This window comes from Vitis riparia, chromosome 19 (genome assembly GCF_004353265.1).
Source record: "Vitis riparia cultivar Riparia Gloire de Montpellier isolate 1030 chromosome 19, EGFV_Vit.rip_1.0, whole genome shotgun sequence".
Classification (NCBI taxonomy): Eukaryota; Viridiplantae; Streptophyta; class Magnoliopsida; order Vitales; family Vitaceae; genus Vitis; species Vitis riparia.
The window spans coordinates 21,095,944-21,118,590 of record NC_048449.1 but is presented as its reverse complement, the minus strand read 5'-3'; the positions used below and the strand labels follow the sequence as shown (position 1 = coordinate 21,118,590).

General features: G+C 33.8%; 2 long non-coding RNA genes and 1 pseudogene across 3 annotated transcripts; all 3 read left to right on the top strand.

The window, feature by feature from the left end:
* Window positions 1–621: 621 nt before the first annotated feature.
* LOC117908791 lies at window positions 622–1,496 on the top strand. Of its 2 annotated transcripts, none has more exons than XR_004650258.1 (2): window positions 622–728; window positions 1,223–1,496. It is a non-coding gene; the product is annotated as an uncharacterized LOC117908791 (long non-coding RNA). The 2 variants fall into 2 exon arrangements; XR_004650257.1 differs by having other exon boundaries at window positions 1,210–1,496.
* A 2,770-nt stretch (window positions 1,497–4,266) lies between these two features.
* On the top strand, window positions 4,267–16,326 carry LOC117908789 (annotated as a pseudogene).
* Window positions 16,327–21,411: 5,085 nt separating this feature from the next.
* LOC117909609 lies at window positions 21,412–22,126 on the top strand. Its single transcript, XR_004650411.1, has 3 exons — window positions 21,412–21,470; window positions 21,550–21,778; window positions 21,866–22,126. It is a non-coding gene; the product is annotated as an uncharacterized LOC117909609 (long non-coding RNA).
* Window positions 22,127–22,647: the final 521 nt, after the last annotated feature.

The window sequence follows — 22,647 nt, the reverse complement described above, 5'->3', positions numbered from 1 at the left end:
CACTTTCTTAAAACTTTCATGAAGTGGTCGGGGTTCTCCCTAATGAGAAGTTAGATTCATATAATATGTGGATCTCAGTATAGCCCACAATGAGTATATACTTGAATTCCGGTGCAAATAATTAGATCACTCATTTTTTTAGTTTCTGTTCTTTATTGTTGTCAATTTGGATGCACCAGCATCTGAAAGAAGTTTGAAATCTTGAGCTACTCTTGCCAGACCAGTAAATAGAATTGCTGCTGACTAGGTATGGATATTTGTGTTAGTGCGGTATTGGCTCGAGCAACTTGGTTTAGCATTATACCTTTGTTTAGCAACTTGGTTAATATTTTATATTTGATAAGTTTCAGTTGGTAATGTTTCCATGGAGATGGGCCAGTGGCAGATGTTGTAAATATCACATCATCTAGTAATCTTTTAACTTTCTGAAGAATGTATTTTCTGCTATATAATGGCATTTGTTTTTCAATTCTTATAGTCTCAAATTTCAGCATCGTATTTTGAAATGCCTTGCTGCCTATTCTGTCATTGCTCTTCCATTATGAAGGTGTTTCCACAATATCTGATAGCTCTTTTTCTTTCATTGATTGTTTCCAGGTAAACTTTGCAAAAAGAGAACTGCACAATGTCTTTGTTAAAAAGCTTCAAAGGTAACAAAGAGGGCACCACATTGGAGCAATAAACTTTCTGTAGAGGATGTGGAGTATCTTTTCATGAAGAGGCTTTCTGTAAGTCCATGTATTTCTGAAATTTTGATGAATTATAAAATGTTTAAAATTCATTTTTGAGCATCTATTGCTAAATTAGCATCCTCTTCTTCATATTTGGGCACTGCTATATTATTTTAATAAATTGGAAAAAGAGCGTGTTTGGCAGTGTTGCTACTTAAAGTATTTCTAGTAGAAGTATTTTCCTTAAAAGTATTTTTATAAAAATCACATATGAAGTGTTTTTCCAAAAAAATACTATAAGTGATTTTTCAGATTTTTAAAAGTGTTTCTTAAATTTTGTAAAACACCTATTTTTTTTTTTTCAAAAACACTTTTAGACTAAAAACACGTCCTAGATTCAATGTCAAACAGAGTCAAGCATAATTGTCTAAAAAAAAAAATTATGTCGATATGAGAAAGTAGTAATGGAAACTATGTCACCAAAAATATTTCAACAAAGATAGATATCTGATATGTTCTATTCACATTTATACTACAGGTGTTTCTTGTAGGTTCACATGGATTTGACTTTGTTAGCCCTTGACATGGACTCGGATAGGGCACATCAATGTGAAAAGTTAACATCGAGGCTTGCTATTCATAACTGTCCAATGACACCTCCTTCTCTAGTTCCTGGATTGTTTCAGAAGCAAAATTAATCACCATTCTAAAAACTTCTCGTGTGACAAATGTTTTCCATGGTCTATGAGTGTGATCCATGTAGTTACGTTTGAAATATATTTCATGAAGCTTTAATGGGATATGTTAATGTGTTCTTCTGATAAATCATTTTGTGAAATTTCAATTATAAGTCATGTGGGTACCTGGCATGTGAAATTTCAAAATTTCAATCATTTTGTGATATTTGGGATATGTAGGCCATCCCAAATAAAGCTGGCCTGAGCCATCGTAAGTATTGACCGTTACATGTCATCAACAGGATAATGTTACAAAATTAAATGGACACCCAAAACAATTTTTTAGTATCATATGATAATATTTTGTTTTTATTATTAATTTATATTCATTTTATTTTTAACTTGAAAAATAAAAATAAAAAATTTATAAAATTTCTATCCATCAATATTTTTTGTTAATTCTATAATTATTTAGAGTATTCAAACTTATAGGCAATTTTAAAAATATTTTTAAAGGTCTTATCACGAATTTAGAAGCTATTTTTTTTACTCAAATAATAATTAAAATGTAAGAATTTTACTACTTCTCCTTGAAATGAAAAAGGAAAAAGAAAAGGAAAACTAACTAAATCCATAATTCAACCCAAATATTTTTTTTCCTTGAAAAAGGTGGAGAGAACCCGAATCCCATTCTTTAATATATTTGGACCACTCCATAAGAATTCAACCATTCCACGTTTTTGTGTTTGCAAAGCTAATGTTCTCTTTTGGATATATTCTTGTTTTTATTCACTTAATTTTCCATCCTCATAATATTTAATGATCATTTTCTTGATAATTAACCTTATTTATGGTCAGGAATCATAGTCTTTTGTACAAGAATTTATATTTACTTATATTTTAAATGGTTGTTAATATATGAGATTTAAAAAAATACAATAATTTTAAAAATTATTTTTAAAATATAATAATTGAAAATTTCATTTGAAAGTTGTATTTCCAGTTGAATTTGGAAATTGCTTTTAAGATGCTAATTTTTTTTTTAAATGTAGTTTAGGAAATTATGTTAAAATTATCATATTTTACTAAATATTTTTAAAATAAATAATTTTTTTGTCATAATGTCATCAATATATGTCCAATAATAATAATAATAATAAAAGGAGCTTTGATAAACTTAAGTCTTTTGGTAATAGTTTTTAAAAACAGTTCTAAAAAATTATTTTTAAGAACAATATTTTAAAACTATTACTCATGGTATATCTTTTACAAAATTTGGTACATCATTTACAAAATTTGGTACATCCTTCATAAAATCTGATACATCCAATCCTTGAGCTACGATGACCCCTATCTTATTACCCATGGTTCGTTCATTCCTTTAGGAATATTTGGAAAGTGATTAGAAGTCATTTCCTACTCTAAAACAGACTTTGGAACCCTAGGTACATCTTTAAGAAAATTTGAAACATCTAATCCTCGAGCTAACGGGACACCTATCTTCCTTTCCATGGTCCATTTATTCCTTTGGACACACTTAAGAAGTGATTGGATGTCAGTCCTCACTTTGGAATGGACTTTGGTCCCCTTGGTACATCATTTATAAAATTTATTACATCCTTAAAAAAATTGGTACATTCAATCCTTGAGTTACTAGGACCCCTAACTTATTACCCATGGTCCGTTTATTCCTTTAGGTATCTTTGGAAAGTGATTGGAAGTTGTTCCTTACTCCAAAACGGAGTTGGGAACCCTAGGTACATCCTTTAAAAAAATTAATACATCCAATCTTTGAGATAGTGGGACACCTATCTCCCCTTTCATGATTCATTTCTTCATTTGGAGATCTTCAGGAAGTGATTGGAGGTCCTTCCTTGGTACATCCTTTACAAAATTTGATACATCTGTTACAAAATTTAGTATATACTTCACAAAATTTGGTATATCCTGAAAAAATTTTGGTATATCAAATCCTTGAGCTACTAGGACCCTTATGTTATTATCCATGGTCTGTTTATTCCTTTAAGGATCATTGAGAAATGATTAAAGGTTGTTCCCTACTTTGAAATGGACTTTGAAACCCTAAATACATTCTTTAGAAAATTTGATACATCAATTCCTTGAGCTAACAAGACACCTATCTCCCTTCCCATGATCTATTTCCTCCTTTAGAGACCCTCAGGAAGTGATTGAAGGTCATTCCCCACCTTGAAACGGACTTTGGAAATTATGGTACATCATTTACAAAATTTGGTACATTTTTTAAAAATTCTGGTACATCCTTTATAAAATTTGATACATTTTTAAAAAAATTTGATACATCCAATTCTTGAGCAATTGAACGCCTATCTTATCACCCATATTCAATTTATTCCTTTAAAAGATCTTTGGGAAGTGATTTAAGGTAGTTCCCTACTCCACTTGATGTTGAATGGAATGCATCTATTCACCTCCATATTTTCTCCACCTGATGCTTTACCTTTTCTGTGTTCACGTTACTTTGATCTCATATGCTGCCTTATATCACTTTGCTTTGTCAGATTCCTATCTTTGTCTTTTCATTATTTCAATAAGTGTCCTTCGAATACTTTATTATAATTTCAAAGCATTAAAAAATAAAAATTAATGTGATGAAATGTCAGTTTGGCATCTTAATGCTGGCATGCATACGCTTTCCCCAATTCCCAACCCCACAATTACACGCAAAGGAGAAGTTGGGGCCCCTCCTCACACCCGTCTTCCCATCCAACAGCTGAAATGATCCATGATGTCATCCAATGGTCAGAAACGTTTTTTCCGGTGGCAATTTCATAATCCAACGGTTGGATTTCGATCTCAACAGTCAAAAACATTTCCCAACACGGCTATTTTGATTCCCAGCATAAATGCTTCTTCTCTATTCCGTTTCCTCTCCATTCCACTTGAAAGCTTTCCCCATCTCGTGTTAATTATTGCATCAAATTTTTTTCTCATTTCTCTCAAAACTTTATAATTTTGAGGCTTGTGTTGAAGCTGCAGATTTATTACAAATCAACCTCAACCACTACTTAAGGTATGTCACCAAATTAATATTACTATAAATTATGATTATGGTTCAATTTGAGTATTAATTCAAATTGTTTATTATTTGATTTAATTGGACATAATCTCATGTGGTTTATCATATATTACTTTATTGCTTATTTTTGGAAATACTTTTAATATTTCATAAGTTTTTGATTAAATTTCATTCATAAAATTCAATCACCAATATTTATTTTATTTTTTCATATTTTGATTATGAATGAAACAAGGGTCACTTAACATTTGGTGTAATATTCAATTAACATTTCGCATTGAAAAAAAAACAAGAATGAAGACCAATTATAATATCATATAAATGAAAATTAAAATATCAATAAAAGTAAAATTTAAATTTTTATTTTTATATTTATTTTAAAAATAATCTAAAGACATTAATTAATAAAAAAAATAAAATTAATTTTACATTCCCATTTTTTATTCCAATGCTTTGAACATGGACGTATAAGTAATCTCTATAAGATTTTCTATATAAGCTACTTGCTTTAAAATGCCTAAGATATAAAATCATCACTTTATTTGAGCCTTTTCTACATAATAAATAGTTGTGAACAAAGGTTTTGTTTCAAATTTTATCTCCGTCAATTGTTTACATATATACGTGTGATAAAATGTCCAATTTTCTTAAAAATAGTTCCTTCCACCTGCCCTCAAAAAATAACTTACTATTTCTTTGAGGATGGAGTCATTCTCATTTTGTAAACCACCCTATTCTACTAAAAGCATCCACTTTCGTACTTATTTCAAGAATCCAAAGATGATAGGACTTCATCTATTATCCTCTCACTAGCTGTGTGTACATCATCACTACTTGTCTGGTGGTATTCTCTCTTACAAGTCTCTCAACTTCTCCTTCTCTTACCATACTTTCTTGGTCTTCCTGCTCTTTCAGCTCTTCAAAAAATGGCTGAACAAATCCCATTCGATATTATAGCTGACGTTTTAACCAAGTTAGGCCCCTCGGCTATTCAACAAATTGGATCTGCGTTTGGTGTGGCAAAAGAGTTAACGAAGCTTACGGAGAAACTGGACACCATCAGGGGTGTACTTCTTGATGCTGAGGAGAAGCAGGAGAAAAGCCATGCAGTAAAAGCTTGGGTGAGGAGGCTCAAAGATGTCGTGTATGATGCTGATGACTTGTTGGATGACTTTGCAACCCATCAGCTGCAGCGTGGAGGAGTAGCAAGGCAGGTCAGTGACTTCTTCTCATCTTCAAATCAACTCGTATTTCGTTTTAAGATGAGTAATAAAGTCAAGAATATCAAAGAAGAGGTTGATGAAATTGAAAAAGAAATCAACCTGCTAAAACTTGTTCAAGGGAACATAGCTCACAGGGAGGTAGAGAGTAGTCAGAGAGAGACTCACTCATTTGTGTTGACCTCTGAAATTGTGGGAAGAGAAGAAAACAAAGAGGAGATAATAAAGTCGTTGGTGTCATCTGATAATCAAGAAATTCTTTCCATGGTTGCCATTGTTGGGATTGGGGGGTTGGGTAAGACCACCCTTGCCCAATTGGTGTATAATGATCCAAGAGTGTTAGAATATTTTGAGCTTAAAATATGGGTTTGTGTTTCTGATCGCTTTGATGTAAAGCTGCTGGTTAGAAACATCTTGCAATCCATAAGTAAGGAAGATGTAGAAAGTTTGAAGTTGGACGCTTTAAAAGATCGTCTTCATGCAAACATAAAGCAAAAGAGATGCTTGTTAGTGCTCGACGATGTTTGGAATGAAGACTTTGAAAAATGGGATGAACTAAGAACTTTATTGATGGTTGTTGGAAAGGGGAGTAAAATTATAGTGACCACCCGAAATAATAGAGTTGCATCAATTATGGGAATTGATTCTCAAGTTAATTTGGAAGGTTTGAGCAAAAATCAGTCTTGGGATTTATTTTCAGAACTAGCATTCAAAGAAGGACAAGAAAAAATGCTTCCAAAGCTTGTTGACATTGGAAAAGAAATAGTAAATATGTGTAATGGAGTTCCACTTGTAATCAAAACATTAGGAACAATATTGCGCATGAAAACTGAAGAAAGTCATTGGTTGTCCATAAAAAATAGTAAAAATTTGCTATCACTAGGAGCTGGAAATGATAATGTTTTATCAGTGTTGATGTTAAGCTACGATGATTTGCCAATTTATTTGAAGCAATGTTTTGCTTATTGTGCGTTATTTCCGAAAGACTATGAAATTGAGAAAAACATGTTGGTGCAATTATGGATGGCACAAGGCTATATTCAACCTTTAGATGAGAATGTAGGGCATCAATATTTTGAGGAATTATTGTCAAGATCATTGTTGGAGGAGTTTGGAAAAGATGATTCTAATAATATATTGAGTTGCAAAATGCATGATCTCATCCATGACCTTGCACAATTAGTTATAGGGTCTGACGCCCTTATTTTAGAAGATGATGTGAAGGAGATCTCAAAAGAAGTTCATCATATATCGTTGTTTAAATCAATGAATCTCAAGTTGAAGGCTTTGAAGGTAAAACACATAAGGACCTTTTTAAGTATTATAACATATAAAGAATATCTATTTGATGCAATTCAAAGTACAGATTTTTCAAGTTTTAAGCATTTACGTGTGTTGAGCCTAAATAATTTCATTGTATATAAGGTACCAAAATCTCTGGGCAAATTAAGTCATCTAAGATATCTTGATCTCTAGTACAATGCGTTCGAAGTACTCCCAAATAGTATTACAAGATTAAAGAATTTGCAAACATTAAAGCTTGTTGGATGCTATAAGTTAATAAAATTTCCCAAAGATACAAGAGAATTGATCAATCTTAGACACTTGGAAAATGATGACTGTCATGCTTTGGGTCATATGCCATGTGGAATAGGAGAGTTGACTTCGCTTCAAAACCTACCAGTATTTGCTGTTGGAAATGTGAGAAGAGCCGGTAGACTGAGCGAATTGAAAGAGCTTAATAACCTCCGAGGAGGGCTATGGATTCAAGGGCTTGAAAATGTGAGGGATGTCGTGCTAGAATCCAGGGAAGCAAATTTGGGGGAAAAACAGCACATTCAGTCCTTGAGATTAAACTGGCGGCGCTCAGGAGCTCAGTCCAGTGAGGATGTTGAGTCAGTGCTGGAAGGCCTACAACCACATCGAAACCTAAAGAAGCTTTGCATAGAAGGTTACGGGGGAATTAGGTTTCCAAGTTGGATGATGAATGGTGGGTTGAGTAGCATGCTCCCTAACCTCACCACAGTTAATTTGGAAGGATGTTCAAGATGCCAGACTCTGCCATGCTTTGTCCGACTCCCTCACCTCAAGTCTCTACAGCTTGATGATCTAGAAAAGGTGGAGTACATGGAGTGTTCATCAGAAGGGCCATTCTTCCCATCTCTTGAAAACCTCAATGTCAATCGAATGCCAAAGTTAAAGGAATTGTGGAGGAGGGGCTTACCAACACACCCACTTCCTTCTCTTCCTTGTCTTTCAAAATTAAAGATCTACTTTTGTGATGAGTTGGCATTCTTGGAATTACATTCATCTCCTCTTCTTTCACAATTAGAGATCGTCTTCTGTGATGAGTTGACATCCTTGGAATTGCATTCATCTCCTCTTCTTTCTATTTTAGAGATCCACCATTGCCCTAAGCTGACATCCTTACTACTGCCTCAATCTCCTCTTCTTTCACGATTAGATATCAGGTTTTGTGGTGACCTGGCATCCTTGGAACTGCGTTCATCTCCTCTTCTTTCTAGTTTGAAGATCTTCGATTGCCCTAAGCTCACATCCGTGCAAGCGTCTTCGTTACCTTGTCTTAAGGAACTAAAATTGATGAAAGTGAGAGACGAGATACTGCGGCAGTCATTGTTGGCCACTGCTTCTTCATTGGAGTCTCTGTCTATTGAAAGGATAGATGATTTGATTACACTCCCAGATGAGCTTCATCAACATGCTTCCACTCTGGAAACTCTCGAAATTTGGATCTGCACTCGTTTGGCAACATTACCACACTGGATAGGCAACCTCTCCTCGCTGACTCAGCTTCGAATTTGTGACTGCCCAAAATTGACATCACTGCCAGAAGAGATGCGTTCCCTCACTACCCTCCACATACTCCAACTCTCTGGTTGTCCACACTTATTCGAAAGATGCCAAAGGGAAAATGGTGAAGATTGGCCCAAGATTGCTCATGTCCCCGTACAACTTATTGATGGGCAACCTTTCCTCGTGTCAACTTGGAATTTGTGACTGCCCTAAATTGACATAACTACAGGAAGAGATGCGTTCCCTCGCAACCCTCCACATACTCGAAATCTCCTACTGTCCACACTTATCCAGAAGATGCCAAAGGGAAAATGGTGAAGCTTGGCCCAAGATTGCTCATGTCCCAAACATTAGTATTGATTGGGTATGGGTCCGATGCAGAAAGCCATTTCAGGTCTGAAATGTACCCTTCTTCTCATTCTTTTATGCCTTCGTTTTTATTGATTTTACAATCAATATCCTATAATAACATGAATTCTATTTAAGTAATTTATTTAAAGCAAAAGTTGATTATATTAGCATATAAAGCAAAAATTGATTTTATTATTAATGTTCGCACCTTATCCATATGATGAAATGCTTGAATGAGAAAGTTTGACAATTTTGCTCTTCAATTCAATTGCTAATGACGGTATAAAATTATAATTAAAGATCGACCTTGATTTAATTACTATTTTATAGTAGATTCACCTTATTTACTTAAGAAGTTTGTGATTATTCCTGGGCCCATCTTGAAATCATTTCCTGCATTCTTCAATTCCCCAGCATAAAATCACGGCCAAAAGTTTGGTTTGGTCTAAGGATTTCTCATGGCCCAAAAATTCATATATACTAGATGGCCAATACAGAATTTGAGCTTCAAAGGTAATGGATGATTGATTCATAAACTATTTATGTTCTTTGATTCAAACATATCATCTATGATATATTTCAGTTTTGCAATCCAATGTTTCTTCTTGCTTTTAATAGCTTCGATTTTTATTATTTACTGTCAAACTGTTTGATAAAATGATAAGTTTGAAAAGGTCACTAAGTTTGAAAGGTTTGCATCTTTAAATCAATGTACAATTAGAAAAGCCATTAAATTTGACACAATTTGAAAAGAGTTAACTCACTTCCACCATACTCTCCAATCTATGATCTCTTTAGTTTGTGTCTCATCCATAATATTTATTCATTATCCGGGTTTGCAATTTCTCTTTTTTTTAAGCTTTGATCCTTTAGTCATTTATCATTTTTCAATCAATTTATTAAAAACTCTGTATTGTGTTTTTGGTTATGATCTATTGATACTCATATGTAGCAGAATTAAGAAGTTAAGTGAGAAACTAAAGCTGATTGGAGTTCACATTGGCCTCCTCTTCATGGAAATCTCAAAATATCTCTGCCAGAGGTGGAACTGTGACACCTCCCTTCTCTCGAGGACTGTAAACTGTTTGTGTAGAGAACAATGTCTCTGTCTCAACGTATTCAGCATGTCACAACCATTGAGAAGAACTTTATCTATTAGAGAATGAGGATGATGGCAACCATATATTTCAGGTACCCCTCTTCCTGTTATTGATGGCTACTTCATCTTTTATTTTTCTATCTATCTATTAAGAATCCTGTGCACCTTTGTAATCTTGTTTATTAAATGGATCGTGTAACTGTCAGGTGAACTATTTTATTGCAGATATAATTGTTGTTGCATCAAAGTAAAACCTGATAGTGTTGTAAGCAAAAGCAGATAACATTGTGGCTGAAACATCTCACTTCCCTTCAGTAACTGGAAAGTTAGGATTGTCTTTTGCAGCAATTCCACACCTCACTTTTCTCAAGCTATTGAAAATTCAAAGCTGTTGTGTCCTAATGTGTCTGTCTCAAGTGATTCCTAATCACTACCCTTGAAGCCTCAAAAGCTATCTCTATGGTTTGGCCTTCAGTTGTTGACTGCCCTGATATGAAAGCACTTCCAGAAAAGATGCGTTGTGAGCCTACTGTCTATGCTTAGAAACATGCCAAAAGGAAAACTCAAAGACTGACCTCCTGAAATTTCTCAAGTTCCCACAATTGATGTCGACTAGAAACGATGGTTGATTCTTGAATTGATCTTGCTCTCTTCAATTCAAGCATTCATCTACAATATGTTTTAGGTTTGTAATCAAACATTTCTCCTGTTTTTGAAGGCTTCATTTTTTATAATCTTACAATCAATCTTCTAAGAGTTTAAATACTTTGTTTAAAATTTTGTTTTCCTGATTCTCATAAGCACCAACATGTATAAAGGGGGGAGGGGAGGTGGGGGAAATATACGTTGTTGGCCTTCCATCTGCTTTTTACATGTTAAAACTTTTGATTGTTAATTTAATACTTCCCATTCAATTTGTTAAAGACTTTCATATTCTTTTTGGAGTTTTGATTTTTCTAATTATTATATGTAGTAGAACACCAACAATTTGCAGGAGTGCATCTTACTGAATCATATGACAATCTGGTCACCCTTTATTTCAGGTTTCTTGACCTTTTGAATTAAAAATGCTATGGAGTAAAGCATTAATGGTATTGAAATCATTTTTACTTTCATTGAAAGACAATTTGTGGCATCATTTTTCTCATTTCTGAAAGTACTCAAACTTAATAGTTTGAGACACAAAACGAAACATGTTTGTTGACATGATCTTCTTATCTCATGTTTGCTTTCTATGGATTTGGAAGCTTTCTTAAACTAAATATTTTGTTACAGGTGTTATAGTTTTCAAGATAATGCAAAAAGAGGTGATGGTGAAGATAGGCAGAATATGGTCCATGCTTCCTAATATATCTTGGTAGGCTATTGAGAGTTGGTGCAATAGGAAAGGCTTAGCTCACTTGCTGAGGGAAAGGCTCTATTCTCTGTTCTCAATTGACAAGATTCCCAAGCTGAATAAGCAGGCTCACGTTACTTGCAGAGCTCCGAATTCATTTTTGCCCTCAATTGATATCACCACTAGACTAGATGGATTCCCTCAACACTCTACAGAGACTCGCAATTTGGGATTGTTCTGGTTTGACAACATCACTAGACTGTATTGGCGGCCTCACATCAACTGTTCTTGTTTAGCAGCTTTATTAGACTAAATAAACAACCTGACCTCTTTTAATGAGCTTCAAAATGCTGTCAGCCCTAAATTGAAATCACTGCTAGAAGGGGATGTTTCCCCTCAGCACTTCAATGTTCTCAAAATTGACATGGATGGCTGATTCATAAAGGATTTCTACTCTTTAATTCAAGCATGTCATCTACAATATATTTCAGGTTTGCAATCCAATGTTTCTTCTTGTGATTAATAGTTTCAATTTTTATCATTTTTTTCCCAATCTATTTGGAAAAATCTTAGATCACTGAGTTTGAAAATTTTTCATCTTCCAATTAATGTACAATTAGACAAGTCCTTAATTGGTAATTGAGGACCAAGCTAATCATGTTACTTAAAGTTTTGCATTCTAAGAGTTCTGAAAAACTCTAGGGTTGATTTAGTTACTATTTTCTTGCAGATTCGAAACTTGAGATTATTCATTGGCCTAAAGCCCAAAGGTGACAAGTCTTGAATTTGCCTAAAATTTCACATGACCCAAAAATTTATACTCTTAGATGACTCATGCAGAAAGGAATTTTGCTTTCTTTTCAATTCAGGTAATCCTTCTCCCACTGTCCATGACTGCATCATCATTGATTTTCTACACTCCTTGTCTTCTCTATGCCTTGTGTATGTATTAGCATAGACAAAACAGTAGGATATTCCTATACTTTATACTATTTTCTAAATATCACTCGAACCGAAGCACAACATAGACAAGAACACTTGATTATTATGTCAACCATTGATAGAGTTAACATAGAGAAAATACAATGTTCCATTGATATTTAATTTAGTTGAACCTTTGTGGCCTGAAAGCATGCTTGTAATTAGTAAAGTTTGAAAAATGTATCTTTAAAGATATCAATTGCTAATTCTGTTTTGCTAAAATGAACTTTCTATTTTGTGTTTGGAAGTTTCTCAGGTTAACTGTTTTATTGCAGATGTAATTGGTATAAATTCAATGTAAAAAGGGATAATGGTGGGGCTTGAACATCTCTATCATTGGATGCAATATTTTAAGCTACTCAAGCTTGGAAACCTAAATGGTTTGGAGTGACAGTGATAGAGTCATCTTCAACTTTATTGAAGGTAGCACTATTCTTCTCATATCTGAAATAGCTAGACTCAATAGTTTGAAAAAGTACTTTGAAAGGGAGTACCATTGCCAGAGCAAGTGACATTATAACCATACTTGATAAATTATACATGAAAATGAGAATGTTATACTTATTAAAAGATGTCAAAAGAATTTCTGTGCTCTTTAATTCAAGCATGTCATCTATAATAGATTCCAGGAGTGCAATCTCTCCATTTTTTATGACTCCATTTATTTCATTCTATTGTCAGTCTTCTAAAAGTGTTGCCCTTTATTTCTATTTTTCTGATGCAAAAGTAGTTTACTGAAGATATGAAATCTTAAAAAGATTCCATGTTAGGCAAACCTTCTGCATGGTTTTGAATTGTGAGTTAATTTAGTATTTTTGGATAAATACACTTATAATTATGTCAACCAATTACTTTTGGAAAAATTAATAATGTTATTTAAGTTCACTGTGCATGTTTGTTGAATAATTAGGTTAGATTTGAAATTTATTTCATGCTTGTTATCATTAATGGCAAATTATACACCCAATAAATCATAAGTTGCTTCATGTTTTCTCTCCAAAGTTTAGATAATGTTAAGAACTTACTCAGTTCAGTTGAATATAATGTTGAGAACTTACTCAAATCGGTTCAATATTCAAGAGATAAATGTGTATGGTGGCTTATTGATGGTTGACGCATGTGAAAAGAGAGCTTACTTTAACTTTTTTTTTTGTTTTAATTTCATCATTCTCCAAAACCTATATGCTTTCTTTCATTTTTGCTTGTTGTCTAAAATCTCTTCATTATTGAGGTCTATAATTCCTTCCTCTCTCCGTGCTTTTAGTTTTTGGATTATTAATTTATTGCTTCCCTTTATATAATTTTTTTTTTCCTGCAATCCTGAACTTTTTTTGTTTGTTCTCATATACAGTAGAATGCCAACACTTTTGTGAGGAGCACATATAGTACTGAATCATAAGAAAATTTGGTTTCCCCACTTTTCTAAATTTTCTTGAGCATGGGAATTTAAATACTCTGAAATACACTGAGGATAATGGTAATGACTTTTCTTGTGAGGAGCACATATAGTACTGAATCATAAGAAAATTTGGTTTCCCCACTTTTCTAAATTTTCTTGAGCATGGGAATTTAAATACTCTGAAATACACCGAGGATAATGGTAATGACTTTTCTTCATCTTCGTCTTCTATTTCATTAAAAGGGAATTTGGAGTATCACTCTTCCCATTCTGAAAATACTCCACCTTAGGTTAAAGTATTTTATTGCAGAGGATGTTTGATCCATTACTTGGTTGATTATGTCATCCTGCAACTGCCCTTGAAGTTAGAGATACTAGCAGTACATATGCCTTTGCACCGTGTTGGTATTAATGTAATGACATATGGCTTCCAAACTACTCTAATCTTGGACCCTTGTATATATATCATGTATGCAGAGATCCAAGATGGGGCTGATGCTAGAGAGCTATAGTGAGGATCCTAAAATTGTCCAGGAAATGACAGAAATAATGCCTGGGTTTCAAGGAGAGATTCCTGGCAATTCAGGGAAGGGCATTCCTTACGTCGGTGGAAAGTACGTTCAACCCACCTTCATGTAATATGTTTGTGCATATTCCTCACATTCTACTGAAAACATGTCAGTCCTATTGCCCAAACAATTGATTTCTAAACAAAAGAAATTCAGAAGTTGTGTGGAAGATAGCCTCAAAATTGGTGGGAACTTCTCTAGAAAATGAATATTCATTGTCAAATTGTGTCTCAAGTCAATTGTAAAATCTGTCAAATGGGTACTTGTCTTTTGTGGTTCATGGGGCAGCTTGTAATTTTATCCATGATAGACCTTTGCAATGGCAAGCTATATAAGTTCGTTTAGCTAGCCCTTTTTTTTTTGTTTAATTGGTTTTTCTTTTTTTCTGATACTAGCCATTATGATTAATCAGAAAAAAAATACAATAGAAGATGTTTGGTTATAGATGCAAGTTGTTAAACTATCCTGTTGTATGCAAGTTCAGTTATAGATGCTTATTCTAGGCATAGTATGAGGGTTTCATGGTTCTATACCATTTTATTTGATGTATTTTGAAAGAATACAATAGGAGACTTTTGTGAATGAATATTCATTAGAGAATTTCAAATTGTAACTGAAACTTTTTGGTAGAGTAAAAAATTATGCTAAATTTGTGATAGAACCTGGAATTTTTCATCATTCCAACACATTGGGACTAGGCATCTGGGGACATCTGTAATTTACGACTTAGTAAACTGAAGACTAGAGAAAGCTTGAGTTTTCTTTTCCTCTTCGCTTTTGTTTTTATAGTATGCATAAAGATTTCAGTTGATGACGTAGTTTTCACATGGAGCTGCAGCCTTTTTCGGGATAAGGTCAAAGGTTGGTGATATCTTTTGAACGAAGGTTTGACTTTGTCGTACACATCGCATGAGGTGGACTTTATGCAGGTACCTGTTTTAGGTAGGCGTATTCTTTGGTGCTTGATTGCAGCTGGACCTGTTTTGGGGCACATGTTTTGGGGGTGCTTGTTTTTGGTGGTATCATAAACCATATACCGAATGTTTTGATTGTCACTTTCTTGAAACTTTCATGAAGTGGTTGAGGTTCTCCCTGATGAGAAGTTAGAATTATATAATATTTGGATCTCAGTATAACCCACAATGAGTATATACTTGAATTCCGGTGCAAATAATTAGATCACTCATTTTTTTAGTTTCTGTTCTTTATTGTTGTCAATTAGGATGGTTTAGAGCCTGACAAGGCACCATCATCTGAAAGAAGTTCGAAATCTTGAGCTACTTTTGGCAGACCAGTGAATAGAATTGCTGCTGACTAGGAGCTACGGAATTTTGTGTTTGCTAGACTGTCAAGTGCGGTATTGGCTGGAGCAACTTGCCTTAGCATTATACCTTTAGTTTCAGGTTTTCTGTTTCCATTAGAGATTTAGAGATGTGGTTAATATTTTATATTTGATAAATTTCAGTTGGTCCAATTGCTCGTGTCAATGTTTCCAGGGAGTTGGGCCTGTGGCAGATGCTGAAAAAATCTCATCATCTAGTACTCTTAACTTTCTGAAGAACGTATTTTCTGCTATATAATGGCATTTGTTTTTCAATTCTTATTGTCTCAAATTTCAGCATGGGAATTTTTGAAATGCCTTGCTGCTTATTCTGTCATTGTTCTTCCATTATGAAGGTGTTTCCACAATTTCTGATAGCTCTCTTTCTTTCATTGACTTATTTATAGGCAAACTTTACAAAAGAGAACTGCACAATGTCCTCATTAAAATGCTTTACGGGTAACAAAGAGTGCACTACATTGGAGCAATAACATGTTGTACCAACTCCTACGGACAAAAAGTCTCCTGGGGCTGGGGACAAAGGTTGATGGAAATCATCTTCAGGTATGTTAACAATTTCATTTCACTTGTGATTTGCTGGGCAAGATTCAGAAAGTTACTGCTGAATTCAACTGAGATATTGTATCTTGCAGTCGTCCTTCAGAAGATTATTGCAGAGGACACCAAACTTTCTATAGAGGATGTGGAATATTAGAGAGGTTTTTTTTTTTTTTTTTGGTAAAATATTATAGGTGCATATTTTTGTAAACTATTGAATAGAAGAAGAGAGTTGAGAGTGATAATAAAATTGCAGTTTTCAAATATTTAAATGCTTTACACTTGTTGAGAAAACATAGGGTTCTGTATTTTTTTTTCTTCTTTCTTGATTTATTTTTATATTTTAATCACAAAGTTTCAAGATTAAATAGTCAATCAACTAAATTTGGTCCATTGGGAGATGAAAACAAAGAAGAAAATGAACCAATTTGTTCACACTATGCATAATTATTTGTTATAAAAATTTATAATTTAATGTCAATTTAGATATACTTTCTGTTTTTTATTTTAAAATAATTTATTTTATTTTATTTTTATAAAAAGTAGAATATTTTATACAAAACACACACACATATATATACATTATATCTTTGAAAATCACTTTTATAAATTTTAAAATATGATGTAGTAAAATTTTTTTAAACAACTTTTAAAACAATCATTTTTTTTTTTAACATATGTTTCTAAGGTTATGTTTGGTTCCTGGAAAATGTTAAGGAAAGGAAAAAAAATGCAAAGGAAAATTATTTTCTTTAGTTTGGATGACATGAAAAATATGATGGAAAAAAAAATATGAAGGAAAATATTAAAAAAATATTGTAATATTTTCCCTACTATTTTCTTTAAAAAATAATGAGGAAAATATAAGGGAAAAAGAGCAGGGAAAAGGGGAGGAAAATTTAGTCGGGCTCTTGTTCACTGAGGCTTCATCTCTAACTTCCTCTTCATTGGTGGCTATGACTTCTCACCGTCATCGACCCTTTCAACGACCACCACTATCACTCCGATCACCTTTCCAGTGCCTCTGAAAACCTACCATTTTCAGGCACTCGAGTTCCCATGGATGAAGTGCGTTCTTCAAATCAAGTTTCCATGAATGAAATAAATTCTTCAAATCCAGTGAATGTATTCAGATCCATGTCTTCAAGTCAGGTATGAATTGCACTCTTTTCTCTTAACCTCACACCTTATGAATTGAATCCCATTATCAGTCAAACTACCTCCCAACGTCAATTAACTGTATTAAGAATCAAATCGCATTCTGCGTAATCTTAGTCTCCAAACTCTTTTGTCTCTCTGATCGCTCCATTCCTTGCGAGTTTCTCTATGTTTGATGTTGGTTTAATTTTATGATCTCTTTCCCTCATTCAGCCTTTTCCATACAACTGACTAGAAATTAGGGTTTAAGGTTTCCAATTGGAATTTTGAGTTTGTTTGGATTGATATTTGCTTCTTAATTTTTTTCCCCCTTCAAATGAGGGTTTGAATTCCATTTGAGTTATTTCTCAGGGCTTTATGGACCAATGATTTCAGGTTTCAAAATGGGGATTTTGAATGTTATTAGGGTTTCGATTCTCTTTATTGTTAATTGCAACTTTGAATGTTAATTGGGAATCAGCAGCAACGACAACTCCACATACACTATTCTTATTGGAAGCTCCTAATCATCTTGGGTTCTGTTTCCTTTTTTATTCACTCTGCCATCCCAACTCTCCTAGTGTTTCTTCACCTAAGCCTGTTCAGACAAGTGGGTGGAAACTGTCTTCATCTTTCAAAGCCTCCAGGGATGTTAAAAGGATGGAAAAGAGAAGAGAGCCCAGGATTGTTATATTTATATAAATATATATTGTTGGTTAAAAATAAAGTGTAAGAAGAGTTACACTTTTGAAAAATAACTTTTGAAAATAAAGTGTAAGAAGGGTTACACTTTTTAATGTGTGAATTAAACACATGATTAAGTTTTGGAATGTTACAAAACTTAAGAGGTATTTACACATATGATTAAGTTTTGAAATGTTACAAAACTTGAAAGGTTAAGGAAGACAATGAGTCTTCTCATCTTTGTAACTTTATAAAACTTAAGAGGTTAAGTGTAAGAGAGTTACACATTTGAGATTAAATCATGTTTAATGTGTGAATTAAACATATGATTTAATTTTTTGAATGTTACAAAGATGAAGAGATTGAGGAAGACAATGAGTTTTTTCTCATCCTTGTAACCTTTTTTCAACCCTAAGAGTGCTTTATATGACTTTTCTTCTTTTTAAAATCTTATGCAGAAAAGTGAAAAGGCTTGATCAATCTCAAGACTATTTCCATTAGTTCCCTAAAGATTTCTAGAAGTGGGAGGAAATAGAGTCTTTGGACAAAGTTCCAAGAACTTGTTTGAGCCTTTCTTGTGTTCTTCTTCTTCTTGTTCTTATTTTGTAACTTTGAGAGTTTTATTGTATCTAAGTGAGTGTTTGAGAGTGTTTCTTTTCTCCATTGTATCCATATTTTTCAAACAAGGATAATACTTACTAGTTTAATTTGGAGTTGTAATTGCTCATCGTTTGCTGCCATGGAAGGTCTAACTGGCTGATCAAGCAAGAGTTTAAGCTCATTGATACTACTGGTGATGGGAAAATTTACTAGAGCTCAGGGAAGTGTTCTGCTTGGGGCATGACAAGTTGACAACTAAAAAGAAACCAGAAAGAAAATAAGGACAGATTTGGATTGTAATAGTGATGGCTATATATTGAATTGAAGAAGTTCATGGGTGCTAGGGAGATAGTTTCATGGATTCTTATTATTGATTCAGGCTCAAATGCGCTCTTATCAGCTATGAAGCTGCAACTTGAATAATTACTAATTAGTATGCCTCAGTTTCGATAATTAATTACAACCTAAGGGATGCTTCCCAAAATGAAATTTAAGGGCCATGTTGAGTAATTTGTGCAAGAATACCATTTAAAACCTTAGCAGGCCAAGGGGTGGCATGGATCTCAATCAGGTTATCAAATAGAACACAACCAGCAAGGCTTTTTTCTTCCCAAAATGAAAAATCTGTGTGTCCATCTGGAAAAAAAAAAGGGGAAACTACCGAAGCAGTCCTATTGTACTTTGGTTTCTGTTTCAGTGTGAACAGCGTTCTCTGTTTGAATCTATCTGTGCTGTTACAAATGCTTGATTGTGTTTGTTTACTGGAGCATTAGGGTTTTTGAGATCTGAGCTTTGAAAATGATTTTATGGAGGGAAAATGTGTTGATGATGAATTTCGGCTCTTAGTTTTTCTATGGGTTGTGGAGGAGTGCGTGTACTATTTATATTAGCACTATGGAAAATTTTCAGCAATATTATATAGCTTCTGAGTGAGAGTATTGGGCACAAAGTTGCAAGAGTCTTTCAGTTCTAATATAAGAGAAGTTTAATTGTCTTTTTTAGTTGGATAAGTTTGGTTTAATGCCGCCCACTTTATGGTGATGGATAAATTTTTTTAGATATTTGATGATTGTGTATCTTTCTTGGCTTTGAGAAGTGAGAAAATAGACTGGCAACAATAGGCTAACAATTTAAGGGTTTTGGATTCTTTGTCCTTTGATATGGGGACTTTGTCTAAAATAGAGGTGGCAATAGAACATATGAAACTGGGAAACCTGCTCTGCTCTGCCCATTTCATTCTAGGGTGATTCTGGAATTTCTGTAATTGCATCAAAGTTTTTTTCTAGTGCAAGATTTTAAACCTGGTTTGTCCTCCATGTTAACTCCTAATGAGACATGGTTGAGACATGATTTTAAATACTGTGGCCAGTTTTGTTCTTTTGGTTGGCCACTGGTTTAGGTGATCTTGTTATATACAATGATGCAGGCTTCCTTAAAAACTGCAAAAAGCATAAACTATGAAGCATTTAGCATGCTTTACTAATAATGCAAATAACTCGAAAACTATATTAGTGTTTGTTTGCATCCTATGAAATCAATCTTAAATAACCAAGTCCGGAATCCTCATGGACTCTCCAGTCCCAGATTTGGCAGTATGCTAGGAGAGATCTGGATTCCTACTGAATTCATGTTTGTCTAAATTATTTAAAATTCCAAGCTTGTCATCTTTAGTGTCATTTACTCCTGCTTATCTTCATAGGTCATGGCTCATACTTTATGTTAGTAGCTAGGGTTTAATGCCAATTAATATATAGCATGTCTGCCCTCTCCTTTTTTTATATTATGCAAAGAACTTCCGATGAGGCCCACGCCCCAAACTATCTTTTTCCCCATTGTAATTGCTGGATTAATCTGAAGTCTTTTACTCAATCCTTTACTGAAGAATAATTAGTTTTAACTCTGAGTTATTTTTCTTTCATGCATTTTCTCCAAGCATTTATTTCAATTTTGTTTGTTTGTGATACAGCATAGGGTCCATATTCTTGATGGATTAAATGTAGCTCACAAAGCTACACACTAACTCACACGTATTCACTCTAAGCCCAGCCCATTAAGTACAATTTTTAAAAACTGTTCAACATCAAGCAAAGAGGTCCAATTAATTCAGTGTCTTGATTGATAGAACCAGTTAGTTTTGTCTCCTTGTTCGAACATTATATAGCAGAGCCATGTTGCAATTAACATCAAGAAAAGAACTAGTGGGCAGAAGCGACCCTTTACCTAGGCGATACCTAGAGCTGACCCGCTGTGTACAAAATGTCTCCAGATAGCTGAGCAAAAGCATATGGTACTGGTATCTCACCTGCTAGGCCAGGAAAGCCAGGCAGGAACATCCAGTAACTACAAAACCCTCCATGACTTGCAATATTTTCCTTATCCTTAATTTTCATGCAATATTTTCCTCGAAATTTTCATAACTGGAAATCATAATACCTCAGTTCCTCTTACTTTTTCCTAATGACTTTACTAAATCATTCCTCTTACTTTGCTATCATGTAGACTTATAATGAAGAGTGGCAAAGACTTAGAAGATGGGCTGCAACTTGTGTAGCTATGTATGCTGCATATGCGGCAATTCTTGTTTCAGTTTATCATCGCTCAAACTATTTGAAGAGATCAATCTCTAATGAAGGAGATTATGAACGACATGCTTTGATGGAAAGACTTACACTAATGGATAATGAAGATTGTTATAATCAACTACGTATGGGAAAGGATGCATTCGCAAGACTAGTAAACATTCTTCGGGGAACAGGTCGTTTTAGAAATAATGCACATAGTAATGTAGAAGAACAAGTTGCCAAATTCCTTCACATTGTTGGTCATAATTTAAGGAATAGAACTATGAAATTTTATTTCAAGCGTTCTAGTGAAACTGTTAGTCGTCACTTTCATCAAGTTCTTAGAGTTATAATATCTTTAGATGATGTCTTCTTATGGATTAGAGTGCCCTCAAGAAATCAAGGACAATACCAAATTTTGGCCCTACTTTAAGGTAAACTTACTTATCTAACAAACATCATTAGAATATTATTTGTATTTCAAAATAAACTAATAATTTTGTTTTTTTATAGGATTGCATAGGAGCAATTGATGGGTCACATTTTCGTGTAAAAGTGTCAAATGATGTTGTACAAAGGTATCGAGGGCAAAAGTACTATCCAACACGAAATGTTTTAGCAGTATGTTCCTTTGACTTGAAGTTCACATATGTTTTACCTGGTTGGGAAGGATCTGCGTTAGACTCGAGAATCCTAGATAATGCATTAGTGAGAGATTTTGATAAATTGATTGTTCCACAGGGTAATTATTGGTGATTAGATAATAACATAATTTATTAGCTCAAGTGACTATTACTAATAACAAAGATCCTTTGTCTATGCTTCTTAGGTAAATATTATTTGGCTGATGCGGGTTTTCAGCTAAAAACTGGATTTCTTACCCCATATAGAAGCACTCGTTACCATTTAAAAGAGTATAGTGTTCATCAACTAGAAAATGCTCGAGAGGTTTTCAACCTTCGACACTCGTCCTTGAGAAATGCAATTGAAAGAGCATTTGGTGTTTTGAAGAAAAAGTTTCCAATAATAGCTAGTGGGACGGAGCCACATTACCCTATTGACACACAATCTGATATTATACTAGCATGTTGTATCCTCTATAACTATCTCATGGGTGTTGATCCAGATGAAAGATTAATAGTAGAGGTCGATAGAGAGCTTTTTAGCAAAGAAGCGGAGTTTGAATCAATGGTCTTGAGTTTAGCTGAAAAATGCAAGGAAAGAGAAATCTTAAGGGAGAAAATAGCCATGGAGATGTGGAAAGATTACAATAGAAACCGTTGATGAGTCCTTTTATTTTATGGTTCTTTTCTTGTATAGTTTTTTGTGTTTCATATTAAGTATAATGATTGAATTTAGAACTATAACTCCTCTAGTTAAAATCACATTTTGAATGAGTTACAATGAAATTATTATTATATCTTCTCCTCTTGACTTTTCATTTTAAACATACATATATGTATTATTATTTCAGATGGAACATAGTGAAGGCTTTGAAGTACACAAAAGTGTCAGTGAAAAAAGAAACTTGACTTGGATTGATGAAATGGACAACTTTTTAGTTGATCGATTAATGGAGCAAATGCATAAAGGGCAAAAGATAGGAGGAGT